Source organism: Octopus sinensis, linkage group LG9, assembly GCF_006345805.1.
Source record: "Octopus sinensis linkage group LG9, ASM634580v1, whole genome shotgun sequence".
Classification (NCBI taxonomy): Eukaryota; Metazoa; Mollusca; class Cephalopoda; order Octopoda; family Octopodidae; genus Octopus; species Octopus sinensis.
In genome coordinates this window covers 15,344,746-15,368,485 of record NC_043005.1, presented here as the reverse complement: position 1 = coordinate 15,368,485, position 23,740 = coordinate 15,344,746, and the positions used below count along the sequence as shown (strand labels likewise).

The window sequence follows — 23,740 nt, the reverse complement described above, 5'->3', positions numbered from 1 at the left end:
CAACACCCTACTTGCCTTGTTAGTCTTCTCAATCAGAGGAGTCCGTTGCTACTTTTTTTTTTTTACTGTAATCAACATATGTGTGAGCATTCTTTAAATTCTAGGGGCTTGCATTGTATTTCCTTGCACGAAAATATGTTGCAAACCAACTTAACTTGTTTGAGTTCTATATTTGGTTTGCATCTTTATTTAACTGCATGGTATATAGTGTATACCATGGTATATATATATATATATATATATATATATATATATTGTGTATGTGTGTATTGCTACAACCCACCTTCAAATGCGGTTAATGTTCGTATTTCGCATTTTGCAAGAAACATTCAGTCACACCATTATAGTTTAATTAATTATTTAATCATTTTTTCCCCATATACCCCAGTAGCTAGTTCGACTCACCTTGCTATTGTGTGTAAAAGTTTTAACGAGACCGAGGCATTTTATATATACACATATATATATCCCGTTTGTTACAAGTCTTAACATATTAATTATAACTCACGTAATAGATTTCTGCACATACAACACTTACTCTTAATAATAATAAGGATTATTGTTAGTAGTTGTAGTAATAATAATAATGGTAATAATGGTTTCATATTTTGGCACAAGACCAGCAATTTTTGGGTGGGCAATGGGGATTTGGTCGATTACATCCACTCCCAACACTTCGCTGGTACTTTATTTCATCGACCCCCGAAAAGAAAGAAGGCGAGGTTGACTTCGGCGCGGTTAATCGTTAATTTTTTTTTAATATATATTTTAGTTGTAGGGATTTGGCTAAGATCATATAAGTCTAGCGTATATATATGTGTAATTATATATATATATGTAATTATATATATATATATATATGTGTAATTATATATATATATGTGTAATTATATATATATATGTGTAATTATATATATATATATATGTGTAATATATATATATATATATATATATATGAAGTCACGTACATATGTACATATGGATGAGAGCGACACGACTTGGATTTATAGGATTCTAGGATTGATGACGGCATCAGTTGATAGATAGATAGGATTGAGAGACAGTGTTTTTGTTTCTATTCAAATCTGGAAAGAAAAGCCATTCTCTCCCTTTAGATTGTTTGCTAAGTGAAACTTCCCTTGTCATTGTTACGATGGCCGATTGTTCTTTCTTTCTTTTATTCAGCAACACTCGAATTATTACACACACACACACATATATATATATATATATATATTTCCCGGTCACCACGTTTATATATTTTTTTTTTTACAAGTCCGGAACAACGGTTCATGAGATATTCATTAGGGCTTTCGGGGAGGGGACTGGGTGGTGGTGCTGTTTTCAATTCCTTAAAAACATTTGCCTTAGCTTTCCTTTTTCCATTCACTTTTACCTGGACTGCTCAACGAAATTTTGTCTGTTCTTCTTTTTATTATTTGTTTTATTCATTGGTTTTCTTCAGCTTCTAATTAATGACCGTAAATGTTGTGCAGTCCGCGAAGACTTTGCAGAAGAAAAAAGATCTCTTTTTTTTTTTTTCTTCTTCTATTTATAATGTTAATGAAATGTAATATGGTGCCCCAGCATGGCCACAGCTCAAGAGCTGAAACTGGAAAACAAAAACATAAAAACATAAACATATATATAAACTGTATCATGTTTCTCATATCTTGATGGTTTCCTTCTAAATGTATTTAAAACCTACTGTTATCCACATTTTTTTCTTTTTACTAACATGCAGAAATAACCAACCGGTTTGTATATGTGTGTTTATATATATATATATACATAACATATACACTTGCATGGTCCTACGTATATTTATTAAATGTAACCCGTCTATTCTCTCTCAACCAGCCACTTAATAGTTATAACAGTTTTGCTATCCGTCATTTAAAATTTGCATTTCGCTCTGACTAAACGCCAGACGCAGTACTATTTTAAATTATTACTTCAATTCTAGACGTCCTCTTAACTAATAGACTACTATTTATATCTAAAGAGCAAGGAGGAGGAGGAATCTATTTTTATTTTATTTAAAAATTTCCGTATATATATATTATGAACAAAGAGGGGAAAAAATTACTTTTCTGGATGTGAAACCGTTCAAAGCATGTGTCAAGGCAGTGTGTGTGTGTGTTTTATTTTACATTTACTTTTTTTTAATTAAAACCCATTTCTTCAGTCCTGCAAATCAATCGTTTAGTTTGGTGATGACTAATACTTAACCGGATTGTGTGTGTATGTGTCAACCTATCGAATATTTAGGAAAGTGAGATAAACACTTATCTCTTAAGCTTATGAGTGAAGTCTGTTATTTTTAAAAAATTGTGCATCCCCCCACCCCTTTTGTGTATGTGTTGTTTATATTTTAGTAAATTACGATTAGACCCTTACTATATAGCGTTATGCTTGTATCCGAATGAATACTGTTCGTACTTAAACCATAAAATACTGGTTTTATATCTGTGTATTTTGTTTTGCAAGATTCTTGATGTGAAATCGTATGTTGAAACCACATTGTTATATTTGGGGACGGTCGTCTTTTGCCAATTAAACACACGCACTGTTTATGTGATCTTCACTTTTTTAGCGTTGGAATAGACAGGACAAGAGGATACGAGACGGACAGAAAGTCGTTGAAGAGGTCACAGAATGTGTGACGAAAGAATTCGGACAAATATTAATAATGATAATGATAATAAAGCTGAAGTGAAGATCAAATAAATAGCGCATGTGTTTAATTGGCAAAAGATGACCGTCCCCAAATATAACAAACACTAGTTTTATTAACTGTCCTCATCCCCTCCCTGATTTTTATATGCAAGTTAAATCTAACCAGGGTGAGCCGAGACACGAGTTGTATAAATGACAACCTGATAATATTTTTGGACTTGTTACTTGAGCGTAAGACCCTGGATTTTTTTTTTTTCATAAGAAATTGTTTGTCCTTTTGTCTTGATCATGAGAGAGAGAGAGAGAGAGAGAGAGCACAAATGAAATGCCTAAAGCCATGTGCTAAAGCCGGCTCAGGCGGCGACAGGCCCAACTAATCAGGAACCTACTTTTCTAGGTGACAGTTTTTGTGAATGTATTGAATAATAAATAAATATGGGAGCGATGGTATTTCCTTAAAAAGAAAAGGGGAGAAAAGATTGATTTATGAATTCACTGTAAAATGTGTCAACATGGTCAATGAAACCCTTACATAAATAACTATTCCTTTAAAAAAAGGAAAGCTTCTGTATACTATCCAATAAAAAGAATGACAGGCTGGCTGTGACAGGAGTGGTTTTGAGTGTAGATCTGACAACAACCGCTATGCATTTAGAATTATCGTTGAACTTGCACTTATGAAACATGACTAATTTTCCAAAATCTATTGAACAAATTAATGTTGCATAAAGTAGAAAGTATCCTAAGTTAGTCAGAGGGCTGTGGTTGTGAGTAGAGCATTCAGTTGTGTTGGATATCTTTATCCTTTAAGTCCAGTGTTTAAAATCTTCACAAACATTCTGACTCATACTATTGCACTGAAATCAACAAGGAAAATCTGATTTATGTTTCCCTTATAGGCTTTATTTTTCAATAAAATTATTTTATGTTTATGTGAAACATTTTGATTTGTACATTCCATCCTGCATTCCTTCAAATGTTTCTTTAATTTCTAAAACTTGTGACATGACTGATTTTTAGAAGTTCATTAAATAGCTACAGGGCCTCACATTTGATCTCACTGTACGACACCTTGGGCAAGTGTCTTCTACCATAATCTCAGTGAAGTTTATTGGGTCAAAGATTGTTGTATGTGTGTCTCATTATTGTGACAAATCGATGCATTAAACAAAAATATTTTGCATTGTCTTGGCTACCCACCTCTGCACCTGGCTAACTTTGTCTTACATCCCCTGTTGAATAAATCCCTTTAAAAACCAATTAATGAAACCAGTAAATGACTAAAAGAATTCTGATAAATACAGTTTTTGTTGAAGTTCAATAGAAATAGTCTAAGGTGGCGAGCTGGCAGAAACGTTAGCATGCTGGGTGAAATGCTTAGCAGTATTTTGTCTGCCGTTAAGTTCTGAGTTCAAATCCCGCCGAGGTCGACTTTGCCTTTCATCCTTTCGGGGTCGATAAATTAAGTACCAATTACGCACTGGGGTTGATGTAATCCCTTTGTCTGTCCTTGTTTGTCCCCTCTATGTTTAACCCCTTGTGGGCAATAAAGAAATAAGAACTAGTTGATGCTGAAAACTAACACTAAAAGCAGATTGCACACACAAAGAGTACGGTTTAACATTGTCTTCTGTCTCTAATCTCTGCTGTTTTTATTGTTGATGGCATTGGATTGGCAGAAACTGTAAACAGTGATGTTTAATTCTTCATCTCCATGTTCTGGTTTCAATTTGGCTTTCACCTTTCCAATACCATTAACATACCCAGGCATGAAATGGGATTCATTTATTTTACTCCCCACTATCTCAGAATAATAAAAAATTAAATTTATGGCTTTGTGCCAGTGTAAGAAATCCTTCTCTTTAAGGCAAGTGAATTGTTTAATCTAAGGTTGGTCCTGATTGAACAGACTTGTTGAAGGTCATCTCAACAATGACCGTCCTCTTTCGTTTTTCAGATATGGTATATCTAAGATTATACGTCCTACCTTGTTTTTTTATTTATGATGGTAGGATTTGGATGCAATTTCTGGCAAGATGACCAATCATGGAGAGGCTTTCTCTGTGGCACATCCTTCTAAAAACAGTATTAGATTTAGCTGTTGTTTCTAGCAGGTTAAGTGATAATAGAAACTCCATCATTGATGTGGTAGCAGTAAGCTTGTATTAAAATAAAAACCATCAATTTTTAGTTCCATTGTTAAAATTCATCTGAGTGCTTTGAGGTTGATAATCTAATTGAAATACTGAAGTTAACTGATCTTTTTCCTAAGAAATCATTCCTTTTTGTAAGCTGTTTTGGAAAAGTTCTCTGGTTTTAGCTAGGCTCCTGTTTGTTGTCCTTGTTAACAGGTTAAACATGTTTTTAGATAAATGGAATTTCCCTTGTCAACATTATAAGATTGATGGTAAGTCTCATAACTCGTGGAGTAACCGTAGGAATACCACTGAAAACTTGTCTCTAGCACAAGTCAGTGTTGTGTTGAACCTACTTTGTGGTATCTGTCCTTGCAGTGCACAAGCACAGATGAGTGACTGATGGTCCAGCGTGTTATCAACTCAGCTTGCAGCTGATCTAAATATTAATATATAGTCAATATTAATACTATATTGATTAAGGTCCTCATTACATACTGCTGGCTTACACTCAACAGTCATCTTGATCATTTGCCAACATTGCATAACATTACACTAGCTACTTACTGTTGTCTCCCTTCACTTGCCTCGTTTCGTTTTTTTTTTTTCTTCAAGAGGTGTCTTCAGTAGGAAATCAGCTGATTTATATACATACTTTGGCTAATGATCATATTTTCTAAATTATTAACTTTGCTTTTCCTTTTTACTTCTGGTTACTCAGTTTCATTTGCTGTGGTGTTGTATATGCATTATTTACACTCATTAAAAGAAAAGAAACTTGGCAATAAGCCATGTTATTGTTTAAAACATGATTTTTTTCCCCCCTTCAAAATTAAATTCACTGATTAAAACTTTGTTTGATTTTCCTTTTCGTCTGCATCAGTCCAAGATTCCAAAAGACATAATATTAAATTATTATCTGTGAATATTTTACTCCTTTCTCTCATTTCCATTTTGCAATGGTTTCTTTGTTCCGTTGTGATGATCAATACCTCTCTCTTTCAATATCTTCAAATTTAAATATTGAAAACAAAGAAACTTTCAATACTAAGAGATCTAGCGTAAGGAGGTCCTGGAAGAGAGTTAACACATGGCAATGCTGATGATAAAACTATAGTTATTTCCTGTATAATTGTGAGAACCTAAAATTTGTGTGAGCGAATGAGATTGTAAGGTGTTTCTTGTCTTTCACTGGTGTATTGTTAGCTTGAAGGAAGTTAGAATCAGATTGTGGGCTCAATGCAGGAGGTGCAGGTTATTTCTATAGAATAAAATGCTATTAATGAACTGTTAATTATCGTTATTTCTGTGATATATAGGTTGACAGGTCTCCTTTTTTTTTAAATTTTTTTTATTTCCCAGGGTGTTGACCATATATAATCTAGTTAACTACTTTAATCCAAGCTTTGAATATTTCCACACATAATAGACTTGATAAGGCCTTAAGCTATATAAACTTAGAGGCCCCTTGTTAAAAGATTTACCAGAAGGTCTCACAAAAATTGGAAGCTTGTGCCATTTAATTAATGAGGCTCTAAACTATAGCTTATTTAGTTTATTCCTAAATCTAGCACTATCATCATCATCATCATCATTTAGCGTCCGTTTTCCATGCTAGCATGGGTTGGACGGTTCTACTGGGGTCTGTGAAGCCAGAAGGCTTCATCAGGCCCAGTCAAATCTGGCAGTGTTTCTACGGCTGGATGCCCTTCCTAACGCCAACCACTCCGTGAGTGTAGTGGGTGCTTTTTACGTGCCACCCGCACTGGTGCCAGACAGAGCTGGCACCAGTATATATGTATATATCCTTATCATTTAACATCTATTTTTCATGCTGGCGTAGGTTGGATGGTTTAACAGAAGCAGACAATCAGAGAACTGCACCATACTCCACTGTCTATTTCATCCACTTTTCTCTCTTTGCAAAGTTCAGACAATTCTTTGGGGCAGATTTTCTATAGCCTTTCTTGTCATCAACTCATTCATACCTGTTTGCAAGCAAAATAATACTTCTCCATGGGCAAACATGTTTTCATGGAAGATTAGAAATTGCGCAACACACCTTTTATGATGCTGACACTTGTTTATAACTGTCACACAATGTCAAGATAAAGAAATTCATACACACAAAATGAGCTTCTTTCAGTTTCTGTCTACCAAATCTACTCACACGGCTTTTGTTGGCCTGTGGCTACAGTAGAAGACACTCGCCCTAGATGCCATATGGTAATACTGAAACTGAAACCTGTATGGTTGGGAAGCGAACTTAACTGCACAGCCATAACTTACTGTGCATGCACTCATTTGTGTATATAGAAAAATTGTAAATAAACTTTTTATTTTTTGATATACAGGTCAAGTTTTCTTTCTTCTTTCAGAGCATGCAGTGTAGTTGACTGTACCTATCCTCACAGTAAAGTTTCGTAATCTACATTACTGGTATTTTTCTAAAATAGTTATGAACAAGACTACTGTAATGCACCTCATCCAGCTCTCTACCATTCTATCACTTGACCTGCTGTGAATAGCAACCAAATCTCCTTTAAGTTACATCCCATTGTCATGAAAGATGAGGTACACATTGGTTACTCTCTAGTCCCAAATGCACCCCCCTCCCTTGGGCATTGTGCTCCCTCCACCCATCTTTTTTTTTTTTCCACTTGAAGCAAATAAATAAATCATAGATATGCCATAAAATAATTTTCATTTAATAGCTGAATATCTTAGCCTTGTCAAATACACCTCAAACGAATTTTTAAAATATTTTAATTAATGGCATATTTTTCTCCAGATCAAGTTGGTAAAATTAAAGGATCATCATAAAAATAATCAAATTTAGTACTTTGTTGCTCCTTAGATTTTTATGTAGCAAGATGCATTATAATCCTGAAAAATGAGTGTCATCACTAAAATTACTTTCTATCAATGAAATGAGAAAAATATCCAAAATTTCAGTGTGCACCTGTGTATTGACTGTTGGGGTAATGATTACCATTTCCCCTGGGTTTTTGTTTGACATGCCCCAAACAAAAGCTCCAGTGTCATTTCCTCGGTCGATGCACATTCGTGATTCATCTCTTTCATCTAATCTTTTACTTTCAATGATTGCTTCTTTTTAACCCTCTATAACGAGTCCCCTAACTTTTTAGACCATCGACCCCCTTCATGGAGTCCTTGACCCCCAGGCATGTACAAAAAAATAAGATGTGCAGTTTCCAGGCATTTATTGACCACTTTGGAGACCCCCTGCTCTATAACCCTGCAGTTTTCGTTTGTGTGCCAGCACTGGATTTTATTTCAATTTTCTGTATATAAATCTTATTAACTTTTTTTTTGTTTTGGTACAGTTTTGTCACAAATATTGTCTTCTATTTTCGAGACTTATTGCTTCAGGTTTTCTATCTTGATAATTCAAGTCTGTGTAGCCTAATCTTTACATTTTCCTTTTATAATTTGCCTATTTTGTTTCTAATTGCACCAAATACAGCTGACTGATAACAACCAATGTCTCTTGCTACACTTTGTTAGATTTTCTTCTTGAAGGATGTTAGATTGTTTCAGTTAACTCTTTTGTTTTAGAATGTGTCTCTTTCCCACTAAGCTAGGTCAATATTTTATGGTCTTCAAGCATTCTAACTGCAGACTAATTTGCATTTTGACATTGTGCCAGTTTTTTTTTCCTTTTTTTTCCCCCTCTATTCAATTTTGGGGAAAAAGTAGCCTTTAATTGAAATAACATTTGTTTAAGAGATTCTTCACAAAGTCAATCTGTTCAGCTATTAAACAGTTGTTTTGTCATGTGTATCACTTGTTTATTTATGAAGTAAAAACGGAAAAAAAGGAAAAAAAAAACTAGTTGACTGTGTCCATGTGTAACTGTTTTACAGTTTTAATAGTTGTATCTGGATACAATGAAAGCAGTGATTTTTAGTTGTATTCTATTAATTCTATTTTAAGCTATTGAATTTGTTGAAAGGACGAATTTTCCTAAATCAAAGACTAACATACTTCATAAAATATTTTTGTCTCCCTTTATCTATAAAGAAATGTTTTACATTTTTGGTTTTTTTTTTCGCTATTTAGATTTACTTATGTATTAGTAATTGTTATTATACATTTAGATATTGTTACTTTAGGTTCTGTTTTCATTATGCATTCTGTAAAATGCATTCATTTTGGCAGGTATCCTTTTAAACGTCATGGTTCCTCTTGTACCCTATCTTTCATTACTAGCACTTATTGTTCATCATTATCATCATCAATATTGATTTAAGATCAGATTAAAACTGTAACATCTCTTCAGCACACAACAGTCAATGCATTGATAGTCAATGCTCTCTCTATAATTTAACATTGCTCATCCAATGGACTCTACTTGTTGTTCACCAAATCGTTCAGATTTTCTAAATTCACCTTAATATCACAATATATTCATCATTTAGACATATGTTTACACAGAAAGAAACTCATTACTTCCAAGAAAATTGATCTTGAAATTTCTTCCACCCATACAATTCTGATCTCTATATGCTGACAGTAACTCTGCTTTTACTAATGATGTTTAAATAATGGAACTTGTCTACTGTTGTCACTAAACTGTCTGGCCAGTCCACACTCTTCAGTTTAGGGCTATATGCATTACCAGCTATTCTAGGATATGTTCTGGTTCAGTGGTAGCATGCTCCGACAATTACTACACTGAAGGTGGAAAACTCAGTAAACTAAATCTGTCACCCAGGTTTCAATCTTCATTGAGCTATATCATTTACTTTTTCAAAAAAATGGAATGTCAAAACAGCCATTTTCTCACAGTCTGAAGTTAATGGAATTACTCTTTTACTTATTTCAGTCATCTGACTGTGGCCATGCTGGAGCACCGCCTTTAGTCAAGCAAATCGACCTCAGGACTTATTCTTTGTAAGCCTAGTACTTATTCTATTGATATCTTTTGCTGAACTGCTAAGTTACGGGGACATAAACACACCAGCATTGGTTGTCAAGCGATGTTGGAGGGACAAACACACACACAAACATATACACACATGTACATTATATATATCATCATCATCATCGTCGTTTAACGTCCGTTCTCCATGCTAGCATGGGTTGGACGGTTCGACCGGGGTTCTGGGAAGCCAGAAGGCTGCACCAGGCTCCAGTCTAATCTGGCAATGTTTCTACAGCTGGATGCCCTTCCTAACGCCAATATATATATATATAAAATGTGTGTGTATGTATATACACATATATACGACAGGCATCTTTCAGTTTCCATCTACCAAATCCACTCACAAGGCTTTGGTCAGCCCAAGGCTATAGAAGACACTTGCCCAAGGTACCACACAGTGGTGCTGAACCCGGAACCATGTGGTTGGTAAGCAAGCTACTTACCACACAACCACTCCTAACTTTTCTATACTGAACTGATTTTGTACTGACTATATGTTAAGCTCTTGCTTCCCTTTTTGTTGATGCTCCCTAAAACCTTTCGGTTTAGGCATATATTTCCAAGAGTTGAATTTCTTCTGAAGTTCTACAGTTTCTAAAGGAGAATCAAATTGTTGACATTCTAAAATATTGAAGAAATCCAATGTTGGTGTAATCCAGGTTTGAACAATCAACATTGTGTGTGTGTGTGTGTGTGTGTCCATCCGTCCGTCCATCCATCCTTGGTGAATTATGAACAAAGACTGGGTTAAAAAAGATATTGATGGACTTTTAGTTTTGAATTCCTTTTGCAATTGCCTCAAGAACTAGACTAAAGGACTGTGACAATCATAGGAGATGCATCTTTGTGTATTAATGCTTTTTTATAAGCTCACTACATTTCTTTAGATCATGACTTAAGTTTTCTCAAATTACTCCTTTACACATACAGAATGCTAATCACTATAGGTAACAAATATTAGTTGTTTTGTCATAGATTACATTGTCATTTCAACACATTCTAGCATTTGGGATGCCACATCCTAACACGCATACACACTCTATCTCCTCTTAGCTTCCTCTACCTTGTGCGACCTTTGCTATAATTTTTTGTTTTAACCACCTTCATTATTTACTCTATTAACCTGTAGTTGTTGTAAGTTTCCTGCTGTGTTATATCTCTTCTGCTATTGTAACATTTGATAATAATGTTTCTGTAATAACCATGGGCAATATTAAATATATGACAGAAAGTCATTAACTATCCTTCAGCTTTCAACATCTCACTACAGAGATGCATCTCACTATAGAGATGCAGATTTCTGTTATTTTCTTAATTACTGTACTTCTCTTCTTCAAATGATCAATTTAGTTCTGCTTCCATTTTTCTTGTTCATCAATTTCTCAAAGCAATTTCTATTGCTAGTGTACCTAGATAATTTTGGACACTTCTTCCCAATGAAATTTTAGTCGGTTCTGGCACCTTTTTTCACAATTTTAAATAATTCATTTTTAGGATGTTGCTCATAACTCAGTTTTATATAACTCAGTTTTATCTTGCTTTATATAATATTTAGTGCCCGTTTTGGTTTCTACTTCTCTACCTTTTTTCTTTCATATCTTTCAAGCTTGTTATGTTTTGTAGTTTTTATCAGCTGCATCATTAAACTGCTTGATTGGATTTCTACTCTGACCATGAAATCTATCAGTAGTTTACTGAAGAGTGTCGGGAAAGCCAGTTGCCTTCTCCACTTCGGAAGTTTTTTTTGTATTCCCTATTATGTTTTTATTTGCATGGCCGTTGCCAGTACCACCAAACTGGCCCTCATGCCGGTGGCACGTAAAACCACCCACTACACTCTCGGAGTGGTTGGCGTTAGGAAGGGCATCCAGCTGTAGAAACTCTGCCATATCAGATTGGAGTCTGGTTCGCCAGACCTCAGTCAAATCGTCCAACCCATGCTAGCATGGGAAGCGGACGTTAAATGATGATGAGGATGATGTGTGAAATCAGTTTTTACAGAAGCATCTTTCAGCTTCATCTCTTTGTTTTTGTAAAAGTTTTTGGTTTTACTTTCACTACTTCTATCTAGCCTCATTTTTACCTGTCTTTTGAGAAATTACATTTGTCTACTGGGATGGATTTTGGATTCATTACCATTTTTTCAATGTTTATATTGCAGGTATTTATAGTTCAGTTGTGAGAATAGAGCTTACAGTATCTCTCTACCTCAACTTTTATTAAAGTTTCCTGCACTCTTTTGTATAGTTATTTTGTTTTTGTTTTCTAGAAATATTTTCTGTATCTTCTGCCTTCCCATTCTTCAAGTATTTAATTTAGAATTTGGAGGAATGGATTTTAATCAAAAAGCTAAATATAATACAACTGTGATACTTGTTAGCAGGATTTATCCAATCCCAGTAGTACCAGAGAATTGATTTTTTTTTTGTAATACAGTGTTTTCTATGGTATATAAATTAGTACACAGCATAGATAATCATTTGGAAAAAAAATATTTATAAACAATCTTCTGATGAATATTTCCCATTGATAACCTCTTATATTGGCATATTCCTCTCTGTAAGTGATATCACTCTTCACTTCTTAGTTTGCATGCTGTTCAGCCACACAAAAATTTTAAACCCCATTCAACTGTTCCAAAACGTACTACTCATTGGTAAAACAGACCCATGACACCACATCCAGTGCCAGTTTAACTAGTAACAAGCGTAGCATATAATACTACAGGCCTTGCATTTTCAGAGACACAAGGCAAACTGCTTTATTATTATAGTAATATACTACCGTCATCTCTTATGCCTGACTGGGTGTTTAAGCTTGGTTCAAAACACTTTAAATTAAACAAATTACAAGAATTAAATCGAATGGCTACAGTAAATGGGCAGGCTTACTTCATTTTCATCATACACCATTAATAGACTTGCCATTCTATTTCTCTTGTGCATTACACTCACCATAAGATGACTGAATCTAGTCAGATTATTACTAATATATTATAGACACCATAATACTAACCATCCCTCTTAAATTGAGAATGTTAAGCAAGTAGGAAACCTGTAGAGTTTCTATTTTAACTGTAAGCCAAACTATAATGAATTTAATTTAACTTGGTCACATTTTCATTGTCAAACCAGAGAAACCAATTAAGGTGTATACCTGGAGAGAAACTTGAAGTTACATGTAGCATTTACAGTTTGTATTTTTTAAGTTTGGTTTAAAATGTAGTTGGAGTTTATAGACAAAGTGTCCACCCATTCAGATTTGCCACATAACCTATTGCAACTAAGCTGTTATCTTCCAAGGTTAACCTTCTGAATGTCTCAAGCATGTTGGCTTGTAGGCAATAGAATAATGGAATTTTTTTTAGTTATTCTCTCTCTCTTACTCTCCTAAATAATCTGTATAAATTGATCCTTCAGATATGTAGTTAAATCTACGAAAATAATAATTTGATGAAATAACTAGTTTATAATTTAGGCCCCCTTATAATGTGTTACAAACCTTACACTAACTTAATCCAGCTCACACTTAAAACTGTCACATTACTCTATAATTGCTAGACTTTACTGTCATTTGAGATTTCAAGTATACCAAATAAACTTTGCTGGGTTAGAAATGCTTCAGCTCTGAACAGTCATTGATTCTATACAAGGTAAAATTATGCCTCTTGCTCATGAAACCTTTACACAGATTTTATAGATTTTTATGCTACTTACATAAAAAAAAAGTGATCAACCCACTCTCTCTGCACCTACCTATTCTTTCTTTCTCTCTCTCTCTCTTAATACTACTACCTATTTCTATTTCTTTACTACCCACAAGGGGCTAAACACAGAGAGAACAAACAAGGACAGACAAACGGATTAAGTCGATTATATCGACCCCAGTGCGTAACTGGTACTTATTTAATCGACCCCGAAAGGATGAAAGGCAAAGTCGACCTCGGCGGAATTTGAACTCAGAACGTAACGGTAGACGAAATACCGCTAGGCATTTCGCCTGGCATGCTAACGTTTCTGCTAGCTCGCCGCCTTAATACTACTACCGTTTCACTCTCCCAGATTCTGTAGTAAACATTTTATCCAATCCCTTAATCATTCTGAAATTTTGTCATTGCTCAAGTTGTTCCCATCAAATACTAACCTACAGAAGTTCAAACTGAATTGTTGCATCTTTACCAATCTACTTCACCCTCCACTCTAGGAAAAATCCTTGCAAGGGTTCTGAATACTGCCTTCTGCTTTAGTCTAATAGAAAAATATTACAATACAATGTTGCTGCCTTTAAAAGTCTATTTAAATTTCATCCATTTTGAGTATAAAAGTGAGGGGGGTGTTTGTCTGTGTGAATAGGGACTGTATTTAACATTTGTTTTTCTCTCCCCATTTTTCCTCGTTAGTTAGTTGCCTTACCTCAATGTTGCCAACACTCTACCATATAAATGGCAAACCTCTTTATATAACTTTTTTTTAAATTTAAAATGTCAATCTTATTAAAACTATTTTGTGAGCTATATAAATTTTTTTTCTTGTTGGTGGGGTGGGGGTAAGTTGGTTGATGTATAAAATAATCTGTTTAGAGATAGATTCTAGTTAATTTTTTTTCACCCAGTCATTTGTAGTTAATATTCTTAAACTTATTTTATTTTCAAATTAAATGCTTTAAACTGTTCCTATTTATTACAAACTTTTAAATAACAGCAATCAAGATAGAAATATATCTAAGACTGATGCGATTAAGTTATAGATAACTGTAGAAAACAACTGTTAGTCTGTTTAAAATGATTGTGTTGAGGATGTATTATTTTCTAATTCATTTATATCGCCTTATGTTAATTTGTTCATATTGTCTTACGTTAACCATGTTAGAAGATAGTTATTTGTAATGCAACTTAGAATGGATTTACTCATAACAAATATGCTTGTATCTTCATTACACATTTCCTTTTCACTGCCATGGCCTCAGCAGTCTGTATGCTTCACTATATTTCTTAAATGGGGCGGCGAGCTGGCAGAAACGTTAACGCTGGGCGAAATGCTTAGAGGTATTTCATCTGTCGTTACGTTCTTAGTTCAAATTCTGCCAAGGTTGACTTTGTCTTTCATCCTCTTGGGGTCGATAAATAAAGTACCAGTTTCGCACTGGGTCGATATAATCGACTTAATCCCTTTGTCTGTCCTTGTTTGTCCCCTCTATGTTTAGTCTGTTGTGCGTAGTAAAGAAATATATATTTCTTAAATGGTTCATCATTTTTTATCCTCTCTTTTTGTCTCTTTGCATAAGTCAAAACAAAAATGAATGGTAACTGGCTATTTTTTTTATTTTCTTTTATTACAGTTAAAAGGAAACTGATACTCTTTCCTAAATGCTCTTTGAATTCATTCAAACTTTCTCAGAATTTTCTAGCTTATCCATGTGATTATATTCATCCTGTTTGCGTGTGGGTTTCTCTGGTGGACAATATTACATTCTAAAACCTGCAGTTTGTGAAAGTCAGCTTAAGGAATTAAAATAGTTAGCCTTTATAAGAGAACTGGGTTATGTATCAGCTCAAGAATTTTGTGCTAGAAAAATTAAGATAAAGCAGTTGATTTCTTCACTCAAGAATATTTGCACTTTGCTTTATCTATTGAGATACAGGTATTGTCTACAGGATTTTAAATGGCACTCATTCTTTTTTGCTGCATGTAAAATGTTTCTATCTTCAGTTTAGCCCTCTTTTTGAAAAAGTTCATTCTCACATAGTCTATAATCACATAAACTTATTTTGCATTTGAAATATTATAAAACTTGTATTGTCTAAAGTTTCGTCTATTGTCACAGTAACCCCTTTCAAAATATTTCATTTCTTCTATCCTGCTCCATTTAGAAATCATTGATGCAATAATGGATTGCTTGTAAACCTGTAAACCATTTGTAGTGATATGAAAGCGTGTAATAAAGAGTCAGAAATAAGCCAAATAATCTTAAGACAATCAAGATATTGATGTCAGTCCTTGGAGAGAAGTTCATGGTGGAAAAAACAAACTTTATGTTAAAGCGGTTCAAGGGGATGATCTATTACTTATATCTATGATGTATTTTATGTTTTGCATTTTGTGAACAATAGCATCGTTGGTTTATAGATTTCCAGGAAGACATTTTCAGTGGTGAGAAAGATGAGGAAGCATCTATGCAACTTGGGTGGAGCAAATATCAGAAGGTATTTCTGTTCAGAAGTTCATGCTTATTGGCTTCATGTTGATATTCATCAGTGAAAGATGCAAATATACCTATATGACAGGCCTTTGCACACTTTGTCGTCTCCCAAATATCACTTAACATGTTTGTCAGTCTGATGCTAAAAGCTAAGAAGTCCCAAGTTTTGCCTTTTAGCCAAACAGCTGTAAATATTATATGGTTTACTGTTTAACAACAGATAATACTTTACACCTGCAACATTTCCTGGAGACATTTACCTGTGATGGAACAACATTCAACAACAATTTCTGAGTTCTATTAAAATCATGCAGCCATTCCATCAAAAGTTATTTAGAGACTCATTTTTCTCTTAGCATCATTCCAGCAATTTGCCAATATTTTCAACATATTGGATCTCATCTCTGCACATTTCTCGGTGTTTTTATGTTGACCAGTGTTTTACCTTTTATACTTCATGTGCCAAACCTATAGATTTTGATCTTCAATCTCTATCTTCTCGATCCCACACAACTTCACGCATTGGGTCAGTCTTTTAGAAAGCAGCTGACTTGACCAATTATTTTCTCTGTCTTCCTTGATTTCTTCTGCTTTTCAGTCTCCTTATCACTAAAGTGCTTGAGGTTTTTTTCTTTTCATATGATAACCAAAACCTGTCACCTACTTACGTTAAGTTTTTTGATGGTCTTTGTTTGTCTGAGGACTTTGATGTTTCTCACTTCAGCAATCATCTTAGGAACCACATCTCTGGTATTGATAAGCTTTGGGACTTGTTTATTGATGTGCAGGTCGCACAACCATATGTAAGGACAGCCACTATGTATACTCCTAAGACTTTTTTTCCCTCTTATTGATAGCCATTAACTTAGCGATGTATGTTTGATCTCATCAATTCCAGTTTTGGCCTGCCCAATCCTTGACTCCATTTCTTTTTGTAGCATGTAAAGTGTTTCTACCTTCTTCAGTGTAGCCTTCTCACAGTAGAAAGTAATGTTTTAGCTATCTGATGTAATGATGGTTCCCATATATTTAAAACTATCAACTTGTCTCATAGTTGTTTCATTAAACTCTTATGCCTCAAATTGATGGTACTTTCTTTGAGATAATTTCATCTCCATTTTAGCATTCATATTTTGCTGTTAACACTTAAACCCATCTTTTACTCTCATTAATAATACTAGCTAATGTTTATAGGCTGTAACTGTCTGCTGTTGCTAAGGATTAAACAAGCCCTATGCAGCAGGTCACATGAGTTCTACATGTAACCTTTGGAGAGAAGGAGACCAGCAAAATAAGCTGCAAATAAACCAACAGAATGCAATGGGGAAACTACTGCTTTGTCTTCTCCAAGAAAATCCATGTCTTCGGACTTATACAGCCACATAAAATATTATGCTAGCACCAAAAAAAAAAAATTATGATTATATTTTTTAAAAACTTTTTTCAATAGAAATTAACTCTTACTGATAACATTTTACCCTTTTCATGCCAATCTATATGGGATTAGTTGTTTTATCATTTTCACAATTAAATTACCTCTTTCCATTACATTTTCACCAGAGCCTATTTACTTACAAACGCCATATTAATTTTGTACAAGTTATTTTACTATTCAAATTCTTCGCGATTTTTCAAAATTGTTTGAAACATATGGGCATAGTATGTTTGAAACATACTAGGTATATGGTCACTGAAGGGTTAAATTTACTGAGAGAAGTTGTAATTTGGGTTTCATTGTCAAAACCTCTTTTTAACAGGTTACTTACATAGCAGGTGACAAACATAGGTGACACAACTAAGTGAACTAGTGATATGTATTTCATATACACTAAGTAATTTTCAATAAGTTAGATTGTTAAATAAAATTATGGTCAAGGTAATACAAGTGTTGATTTCTTCTCCCACCTGAAGATGTTTAATTTATCTATTTTATTCTACTTATTTTAGTGTATGGCTGAATCATTTGAATATAAGTATTCTTCTTAGTTTCTTTTTACATCTGGATCTGTCACAAAATACTGGTTTTGATCCTTTTCTCTCTTGGTAAGAGAAGTCCATTGTAGTTTTTAGCAGTGGAGTCGATTTGCACTGAAAATTTCTTGCTAACAAAGTACTTGGCAATTACATAATGCTCCTGCTACAGCATCAACATTCTGTACCTCCCCGGGGCAACCATATGCATTGAATTGGACCATTGTGAGTTCAGAGACATAGTACAGCATCAGTATGAACCATCAGTCCATCAGCAATTGTTTCTTTGTTTCATTATTATCATTATTATTTGTATGTTTGGCTTCTTATATTTTTTTCCCCTGCTTGCATGGGCATGTGAAAAAAAACAGATGTTAGTATTTTGTATTACATTTTAAATAGTTTTTTTGTTTTTTTTTCTCTTGTCCATACTTTCATCTTGGGAGAAATATTCTATTTATACAATATTCCAATTTTATTTTCACACAAAAGTGTTTGACTTTCATAAATGTCACCTGATGCAAAGTTAAATTTTTATAACAACTATCCTCAGCAAAAGGTCACATGTTTTTAGTCTTATGAAACTAGCATTATCTGACATTTCTCACACATGTATGCAATCATAAAGGAATATCATTTAAGCCTATAGTTTTAATTGATCCATCAATTGCATCTTGTTCTTTTCAATGTTCGATAAACATTCGTATCTTAAAAGAACAAGGAAGTACAAAAACTTAGTATATTAGGCATTCTTAATAAGTTCTGGTTTCAAAGCAATGTCAATGCCCAGGGTGTTTGATTTGGTGTTTCTGACATTTTAGTAGAATGTCCTGTGTTCAGAAAAGCAACTGACTAGTAGTAATGGGGCATTTTACTAAATTTTCTAAATAGCCAGGTGTGGTGTTTATAAATATACAAATGTGAATTGACTGGCTTGTGGTTAATAGTGACAAGATGAAAAGGTAAGGTAAAAGAAAACATATAGAACAAAGCTGACATACAACTTCATTATTATTATTATTATTGGATGGTAGATAGTAGCAGTTGAACTTGTGGTATTTACTTATGTGCTTTCAAGGTCAAGTTTGTTCTCATCCTCTTGGGATCAGCTAAGTACAGGAAGTCGATATAATTGAATATACACTCCACTGAAATTTCGAGTTTTGCGCTTAAGTTAGAAATCATCATTAATATTAACACCGAATGGTAGGATCAGTAAAGGGCCCTGTGGAATGTTTTGCACTATCAAGTTAATGTCCCTTTACATTTTGACTTGTGATCCAGTCAGTTGACTTTTACTTGTTGATAAATAAGTACTAATCAAGTCCTAGGAATGAGTATTGCATCTATTGTGAAGCTGTGTCAATGTAATGAAATCATCTTCATTAAGGTGGCAAACTGGCAGAATTGTGTGTCAAACCCTTATCAGCACTTCTTCCAGCTCTTAATGTCATGAGTTCAAATACCATTAAGGTCACACCAATATTTTGGGGGTTGAAAAAGGATTGAACAAGTACTGGGGTTGATGTAACTGACTAACCTCTCCTTCACTAAAATTGCAGGCCTTGTGCCAAAATTAAAAAGAATTTTTAGTGAGTCAGCTGAAATGCTTTACAGTATTTTTCCAGCTCGCTTGGCTCAGACCCTGGCGAGGTCAACTTTGCCTTTTGGAAATGATAACCTACCAGTCAAGTACTGGGGTTGATGGTATCAACTAACCCTTCCTCTCAAAATTTCTGGTCTTGTGTCTGAATTAAAAACAAAATTTTAGCACAGTAATATTGCTGAAGACTAAATTTTTTTTTCATTTTTTAGATGATGTTTCTGGCTATAATATCTGTTAATTCTTCACGTTTTCATTTAACTAATGTTAGACTTTGTAAGATGGAAAGAAACAAAATGCTTCCTTGTGCCTAATTAAAGATGCATCAACCAATAAAGACCTAGGGTTAATAAAGGAATAAAATCTATGTTGTGGAAACTGAAAATACTGCAGATTAAAATGTTAAAACTATTTAAATAATAATCAGTAATAACATTTTCTCTAGAACAATAGTTAAGTATTAACACAAGCAGCTAATTATAAAGCCATCATTATGGGTTGGCTAGGTTCACCATATAGCATATTGTCTTGTCACCTCTTATGTGTATCCTAATATCATGAGATCTAATTTCATTTCTTTGTCTTTCTCTTTCTTTGGTATCTTCCATCAACATATGACATCTTTTTTACCAATCACCCATTAACTTTAAATATCACATGTGTATAACAATTGAGGTTGCCTCGTGTGACTGATGCCTTTAACATCTAGCTACTCTCTTGTGCTTAACTTCTCATTCAAATTAACAGCACATTCAACATTTAACCCTTTAGCATTTAAACCGGCCATATCTGGCCAAAAGTATTCTGCCTGTTTTATGTTCAAACTGGACAGAACTGGTCTCTCACACCAACCCTACAATATTGTTTTAGAAATTATCAGCTACCTCATTGAAATCTCATAGCTACGAGATAATTTGCCATCAAGATGTAGGACAAGATACTGTGATAGCCTGGGCTTCAGAGGCCCACAGCTCTTCAATATCCTCCCGAAGAACCTGAGAGACCTGCATGGGGTGGATGCAGATGTCTTTAAAATCTGGATCTCTTCCTCTCAGGTGTCACGGCAGGAGGTGCAGATAAGGGCAGCTGCATTGAACTCTCATGCACCAAATGGCAATTGCTAGAAAGCATTCGTGAAGTAAAATCATGTAGCAACACCAAATGGCAGTGCCCCAGCATGGCCACAGCTCGTGAGCTGAAACTAGATAAAAATGATTAGTTCAAAACAAAGTGGATGAAGAAGCATTAATTTTGGCAGAATAATGCGAACACTAAAGGGTTAATGTCATATCTGCTGTATTATTCTCCATCCTCTTCTATTCAGTGTCCATCAACTCACCACCTTGCATTTAACTTTTACGCAAAGAGTATAACCCACACTTGCTTCTTTTCTCCTCTTCATTACTCTGGCTATTATACTTTTGTTACATCCTCTTCCTGTTGGAATTAGTTTAAGTCCACTGTAACTACCTCTCTCCAATGCTTCTCATTTGTTCTTGCAACAGTTGATCATGATACTGCTATAACAAACCATTTTAGCAGTTCATAAACGTCATTTTATTATTGTTCTTACTGTTAAATGCTTCTAGTGCATCTAACACTTTGGAAGTCCAGATTCTCTGTCAGCCTGTTAGAAATCTTGTTGCATCTTTTCTGTGTTCATTATTTGCAACGATTACACAGCATGAGTTTCTATATGAAGCAAGGCTTCGTATGGAAGTCTTCCCGGATAACCCTGGGATTAACTAGCATTGTAGTCCTTAACCTGTTGACCTTTGAATCCCAGACCATGCTTTCAGGTTTTAAGCATTCGTCTGTAGTTGTGACAGATTCAACTTTGAGAATTTAGTCTTCAGTGTGTAAATGTTTCCAAAGATAAATACTTGTATTATTAAGGGCCACAATGAATGAAGGGGTGGGGAAAATGGTGGACATAGTACACTCAATTCCTCCTCAAATGATTGACATGGCAAACAGTGTCCTTGTACAAAACTTTGCACAGCTCTTGCAAGTCACTTGTCTTTGCTTAGTTTTCTTAGTACCAGAGCACAGAGGGAGGGATTCTATCAAAGGCCTTCTTCAGATCAACAAATGCAAGATAGTGTGGTTCATTCTTATTTAAGAGCTTTACTTTTTGTTTGTTTCACTAGTAAAATGACATAGTTCCACACTTTGATGTGCTTCAAAACTTCATCTTAACTCTATTCTAAATGAACTTTGATTACATTTTCGTAGCTACTTTTCAGATTTGGTTCATCATTTGGAGTCTGCTGTAATTGTCTCTATCTAGTACATCTCTTATTGTTCTTGTGACTATTAATGATGAAACAATCATTGGGTACACTCTATTAAAGCTAATCTTCATTTTTGACTCCTGTTGCTTTGATTTAGGTTAATCTCTGCAAATGTTTTATATGATGGTATATTCATGTAAAAGGTGGCGAGCTGGCAGAAACGTTAGCACACCAGGCAAAATGCTTAGCCGTATTTCGTCTGCCGTTATGTTCTGAGTTCAAATTCCGCCGAGGTCGACTTTGCCTTTCATCCTTTCAGGGTTGATAAATTAAGTACTTGTTACACACTGGGGTTGATATAATCGACTTATCCATTTGTCTGTCCTTGTTTGTCCTCTCTGTGTTTAGCCCCTTGTGGGCAGTAAAGATATAGGTATATTCATGTAAAATAATAACATTAAAGTTTAAGGAAAGAGAAAACAAAAAACAGACCTAACTCTGCATGATCTACTACAAAATCAACATTGTTTGGTCCTAGCCTTTTCAGTCAAAAGCCATATTGATATAGCAATTAATTTTAGTAGATTCTTGCTCTCTAAATATTGATAGAGCAAAGCAAAATATCTTGATGTTTTTTAAAAAGTAAGTCATTAGCAGATTCATACTGTGGTTCTGTTACTTTCCTTTATCATTGTCAGATATACTTTGTATTCTATTTTGTTTATGATGAGCAAGGTCTAAAACATTGAACATTCTTCTGTTTTTTTTTTTTCTTCCCCTGTGCTACAGTGTGAAATTAGCTCCTTTGTACTCTTGTTTTTTCATGTTTCATTCCTGGGATACTTTTTGTTTTTTTTAAAGCCTTTAACTTCTGATCACAAGGTATCTTTTGACCTCTAAAAGTGCAAAATAAGACTCTGAAAGTGGACTTAAATAGCAGTGCAGTGAACATAATTTTGCATAGTGTTAGGTTATTTAGGAACTGTATAAGAGAAAGAAATTTATCAACTAAATTCTCTGTTTATTTCCATTGAAATTTTATACAAACTAATCTCTTGTACTACTAACAATCTATATTGATTTTATCAGTCTAGCTGGACATTCAATATTCATTGTTACTGCTCCTCTTATAATTAATTCTAATATCAATGACTACTTTTGGACAGATATGCAATAATAGTATTTCTTATATTTTTCAAACAAGTATTAACATGTGTGCAGTCTATCAAAAATTTCTCCAAAGTCTTCTTAGAAATGACTTCTGTCATGGTTACTTTTCAACATTTACTGATATTGCTTTTAATATTAGCCAATTTCTCACATTTCCACGAAATGTTGTAATCACTTCTGCATGTACAAATAATTTCAATGCCACTTTCCCAACTTCAGTGTAATTTTTGCAGAATTCCAAGATAAAAATCAACTGTATCAGTCTAGGATATGGACATTACTCCCTCTTAGTTGGACTAAATATTTTAAACAGATTGAGCAATTGGTTGAAGCACTTTTAAGTAATAATTCTATTGTAAGGGTAAAATTGTTACTATTTGGTGAAAAGTTATTCTGTGGGATTTATCATTTTCCATATCTGATAATTTTTTTTTTATTCTGCCAGAGATAGAAATATTTTTTCAATTTGGATTTCTTGCATGTTTTTGTATTCAGTTTTCATGTTCCCAGGTCTTGCTGGAATAGATCCTTTTTCTTCTTTTTTTGCCTTTTATAGAATTAATTTCCTTAAGTCAACCAGCAGCAAGAAATCTCTGGTAAACAAATAAGAACATTAACAATTATGATTTTAAAAGCCAAAATGCTTGATAAAAAGGAAGATGTCTTGTAACTTGTGACATCTATAAAATAAAACATTTTCTTAATATAGTAAACCTAGTGTAACTCAGCCAAGTTGAATTTAACCTTCTTAAGGCTTTAGACTATGGTTAAATTCTTAAGTTCAAAATCAAATCTGGGATGT

The 23,740-nt window shown here is 34.1% G+C and overlaps 1 protein-coding gene across 2 annotated transcripts in view; it reads left to right on the top strand.

Annotated features, from left to right (window-relative positions):
• LOC115215597 (E3 ubiquitin-protein ligase arih1l) overlaps positions 1–23,740 on the top strand; it is a 67,404-nt gene that overhangs the window by 2,704 nt on the left and 40,960 nt on the right. The window lies entirely within an intron of this gene.